Here is a 5,690-nt window from a genome sequence, read left to right as displayed (position 1 = left end):
ATAAACGGTTATTGAGAAAATAATGTGGGCGATGACCTCAGGCAACGCACACAGTTTCTAGGATAAACTATGTTGGATCAATGAACAATCACACATGACCTTCTCTTGAAAACTGTTTGCATTAGGCCACCTTGCGCAAATGTTTACTACATAAAAATTGTGTGTGATGGACAGCCTTTGCCACACAGTTTCTTCTATGCACCGTGTGTGATGCATTCAATAACGCTAACGATAAAATTGTTAATATCGTGTGCAATGGCAACACTATCACAAAGGATTTAGCAGGGAAAATTGTGTGTGATGTACCTGTGAACGAAAATGGAAACGTTTGGTGGGGACTGACTGTGTGGGGTGTACTTGCGACCGAAAACAATTTTGCCTGTATAATTGTATTTTTTTAGCTCTACTGTACGTATTATAGAATTTCAGTGCTCGTCGGTCGCACGCGACCTCATTTTGGCGAGCGTGTGTGCCAGGAGGGCATATCCCCGATGGTTTCTGGGTCGTGTGGGAAGGACCCCCCTATTGCCCACACTTACTTGGCAACGGTTCCAAATGCCGTCGCGGAAAGGGGTTAAAACACCGTTTGTATAACACCTCCCTATACCAATGTAGAGTCCAAAACAAGGGCAAAAGAGTTTGGAAAAGTTGATACGATGGAGATGTATGATGATCCACAAGTATAGGGGATCTATCATAGTCCTTTCGATAAGTAAGAGTGTCGAACCCAAAGAGGAGCAGAAGGAAATGATAAGCGGTTTCCAGCAAGGTATTTTCTGCAAGTACTGAAATAAGTGGTAACGGATAGTTTTGTGATAGGATAATTTGTAACGAGCAATAAGTAACAAAAGTAAATAAAGTGCAGCAAGGTGGCCCAATCCTTTTGTAGCAAAGGACAAGCCTGGACAAACTCTTATATGATGTAAAGCGCTCCCGAGGACACATGGGAATATCGTCAAGCTAGTTTTCATCACGTTCATATGATTCGCGTTCGGTACTTCAATAATTTGGTATGTGGGTGGACCGGTGCTTGGGTGCTGCCCTTACTTGGACAAGCATCCCACTTATGATTAACCTCTATTGCAAGCATCCGCAAACACAACAAAAGTATTAAGGTAAACCTAACTATAGCATGAAACATATGGATCCAAATCATCCCCTTACGAAGCAACGCATAAACTAGGGTTTAAGCTTCTGTCACTCTAGCAACCCATCTACTTATTACTTCCCAATGCCTTCCTCTAGGCCCAAATAATGGTGAAGTGTCATGTAGTCGACGTTCACATAACACCACTAGAGGATAGACAACATACATCTCATCAAAATATCGAACGAATACCAAATTCACATGACTACTAATAGCAAGACTTCTCCCATGTCCTCAGGAACAAAAGTAACTACTCACGAAGCATAAACATGTTCATAATCAGAGGGGTATTAATATGCATATAGGATCTGAACATATGATCTTCCACCAATTAGACCAACTAGCATCAACTACAAGGAGTAATTAACACTACTAGCAACCTACTAGCACCAATCCCGGACTTGGAGACAAGAATTGGATAAAAGAGATGAACTAGGGTTTTGAGATGAGATGGTGCTGATGAAGATGTTGATGGAGATTGCCCTCTCCCGATGAGAGGAGCCTTGGTGATGACGATGGCGATGATTTCCCCCTCCGGGAGGCAAGTTTCCCCGGCAGAACAGCTCCGCCAGAGCCCTAGATTGGTTCCGCCAAGGTTTCGCCTCGTGGCGGTAGAGTTTCGTCCGAGAAGATGGCTTATTAATTTTTTTTCCCGTCGAAAGACTCCATATAGCATAAGATGACTACCGGAGGGCCACCAGGGGGCCCACGAGGTAGGGGGCGCGCCCAGGGGGGTAGGGCATGCCCCCCACCCTCGTGGGAAGGGTGTGGACCCCGGTGAGGTTCTTGCGCTCAGTATTTTTTATATATTTGGAAAACATCATTCGTGAATTTTCAGGACTTTTGGAGCTGCGCAGAATAGGTCTCTAGTATTTGCTCCTTTTCCAGCCAAGAATCCCAGCTGCCGGCATTCTCCCTCTTTATGTAAACCTTGTAAAATAAGAGAGAATAGGCATAAGTATTGTGACATAATGTGTAAAGACAGCCCATAATGCAATAAATATTGATATAAAAGCATGATGCAAAATGGACGTATCTACTCCCCAAGCTTAGACCTCGCTTGTCCTCAAGCGAAAAGCCGAATCGAAAAATATGTCCACATGTTTAGAGATAGAGGTGTCGATAAAAATAAAATGCGGACATGAGGGCATCATGGTCATTCTTAGAACAACAACTTATATAATTCTTGTCATATGATCTCTTATGCGAGAGTAATAATTCAATCACAATATCAAGTATGAATCGTAAACTTCATTGAAAACTAACAAACTATAATCTTAGTCATTGAAGCAATTGCAATTTATCATAACATCGGAAAGAGTCAATGTATAAGAGCATTTCAGCAAGTCCACATACTCAACTATCATATAGTCTTTCACAATTGCAGACACTCACGCAATACTTATGGGTATGGAGTTTTAATCGGACACAGAGAAAGATAGGGGCTTATAGTTTTGCCTCCCAACGTTTTACCTCAAGGGTAATGTCAACTGTAATAGTTCATGAAAACTCACATCCAATTAGCCATATATACCAGGATATTTTCCAACATATTGTGCCTGCCAAAGGATAAAATATAAAAAGGAAGGGTGAAGATCCCCATGACTCTTATACAATGTAGGAGATAAAAGTAAAAGATAGGCCCTTCGCGGAGGGAAGCAGAAGTTGTCATGCGCTTTTATGGTTGGATGCACAAAATCCTAATGCGAAAGAACGTCACTTTATATTTCCACCTGTGATATGGACCTTTATTATGTAGTCTGTCGCTTTTATTACTTCCATATCACACGATCGTATGAAGCTTATTTCCTCCACACCAATCAATCATACATATTTAGAGAGAAATTTTTATTGCTTGCACCGATGACAACTTACTTGATGGATCTTACTCAATCCATAGGTAGATATGGTGTACTCTTATGGCAAGACTGGTTTAAGGGTATTTGGAAGCACAAGTAGTATCTCTACTTGGTGCAATGAATCTGGCTAGCATGAGGGGGAAAGGCAAGCTCATCATGTTGGAAGATCCAAGACAATATAATTCATCTCAGATGTAAGAAAACATAGCCCATTATGTTGTCTTCCTTGTCCAATGTCAACTCTTTAGCATGTCATATTTTAATGAGTGCTCACAATCATAAAGGATGTCCAAGATAGTATATTTATATGTTAAGACATCTCTTTCTTTATTACTTCCTATTAATTGCAACAATGACCAAAACTGTGCTTGTCAACCCTCAACAACTTTTATTCATCATACTCTTTCTATGTGAGCTCATTACTCTCCATAAGACTCACATGATCTCTTTGTTTCTTTTTATTTATTTCTCTTTTCTTTTATTCAATTAGGATCATGGCAAAGTAATCAGGCCCTTGAATCAACACGAATCTTTATTATATAGCTCACGGAGTTGCTTACATAGAAGGATAATAAAGCAAAACTCACGACTAGATCATACTAAGAACTTTTATTCTACCAGATCAAGATATTACCAAAAGGATCGAACTAGAAAAATGGTAAAGATAAAAGTGATGGTGATACGATACCGGGGCACTCCCCCAAGCTTGGTAGTTGCCAAGTGGAGTGCCCATACCAGATACTCAATTCTTCTTTGTTGGTGGAGACGGTGGTGATTTTGTTGATGGCGTAGGCTTGTCGTCCTTCTTCCAAGGCATAGGCTCACCATCATAGAAAGATGACCGAGTCTCTGGGATCCTCAAATCTGCAGCCAAACTCATCCTTTTGAATCTATATTCATACTCACTGTTTTGGTTTTGCAGGTAATAGATTTGAGCTTGAAGGTGCTCAATTTTCTCGTGAAGCTTGAAGATGGTCTCCCCGATGTTGTCAGCATCAGGCTTGTGTTTGTTGGTGAATTTTGCGATCATCATGTGGTTGGAGTTGAGTCCATGCTCCACCATCCCTTGATACTTGAAAACTTGTTGCTCCATTGCTTCGAGCCTCGTCTCCACGCTTCCAGTCCCCTTCGGTCCCTCGGCATCACGGATGTGCAGCAACCCATCACGCATCTGAATGGTTTGACGGTGTCGTTGCACCTCCGCAAGGTAAGGGTTGATGACCTTCTCAAAGAACTTGTCCTTGGGAGCACTTGGAGACGCCATGATAATCTAGATCTGTCAGAAAAACAGCTCGAAACAAAGACATGAGATTTTTGCGTGATACGGGAGTCAAAACCCCCGGGAGATTATATAATGAATTTTTACCGACCAAAATACGTGTCGTGTACGAAAACGGAGTCCGGAGAGCACACGAGGTGCCCACGAGGTAGGGGGACGCGCCTAGTAGGGTAGGGCGCGCCCTGCACCCTCGTGGGGCCCTCGTGTCCTTCTCGGACTGCTGCTTATTTTTCTATTTTTCTAAATATTCCAAAACGGAGAAATATTGCCTTAAAAACTGTTTTGGAGTCGGTTTACTTACCGTACCACATACCTATTCCTTTTCAGAGTCCGAAACGTTTCGGAAAGTGTCCCTTATGTATTCCTCTGGGGTTACGGTTTCAATAACATTGGTTTCAACATTTATGGAATTACCTGAGATATAGTGTTTGGTTCTTTGACCGTTCACCACCTTCGGATTTGTGCCTTCAAAGTTGTTGATTTTTATGGCACCGGAACGGTAGACCTCCCCGATAACGTAAGGACCTTCCCATTTAGAGAGAAGTTTTCCTGCAAAAAATCTTAAACGAGAGTTGTATAGCAATACATAATCACCTACATTAAACTCATGCTTTTGTATCCTTTTGTCATGCCATCTTTTAACTTTTTCTTTAAACAACTTGGCATTTTCGTAGGCTTGGGTTCTCCATTCATCAAGTGAGCTAATATCAAATAACCTCTTCTCACTGGCCAGTTTAAAATCATAATTAAGTAGCCCAATAAGCCTTGTGTTCTAGTTCGAGAGGTAAGTGACATGCTTTTCCATAGACCATTTTATACGGAGACATACCCATAGGATTTTTATATGCAGTTCTATAGGCCCATAATGCATCATCTAGTTTCTTGGACCAATTCTTTCTAGACCTATTAACAGTCTTTTGCAAAATTAATTTGAGTTCTCTATTACTCAATTCTACTTGACCACTAGACTGAGGGTGATAAGGAGATGCAATTCTATGATTAACATCATATTTAGCGAGCATTTTACGGAAAGCACCATGAATAAAATGTGAACCACCATCAGCCATTAAATATCTAGGGACTCCAAATCTTGGAAAAATAACTTCTTTAAGCATTTTAATAGAAGTGTTATGATCAGCACTACTAGTTGGAATAGCTTCTACCCACTTAGTAACGTAATAAACATCAACTAAAATATGTGTACATCCATTACAGGAAGGAAAGGGTCCCATCTAGTCAAAGCCCCAAACATCAAATGGTTCAATAACAAGTGAATAATTCATAGGCATTTCTTGACATCTACTAATATTACCAATTCTTTGACATTCATCACAAGATAATACAAACTTACGAGCATCCTTGAAGAGAGTAGGCCAACAAAAAGCAGATTGCAATACCTTATGTG

Source organism: Triticum urartu, chromosome 6A (genome assembly GCF_056163025.1).
Source record: "Triticum urartu cultivar PI428250 chromosome 6A, HENAU_Tu73, whole genome shotgun sequence".
NCBI classification, from domain to species: Eukaryota; Viridiplantae; Streptophyta; class Magnoliopsida; order Poales; family Poaceae; genus Triticum; species Triticum urartu.
This window is presented reverse-complemented; position numbering follows the sequence as displayed.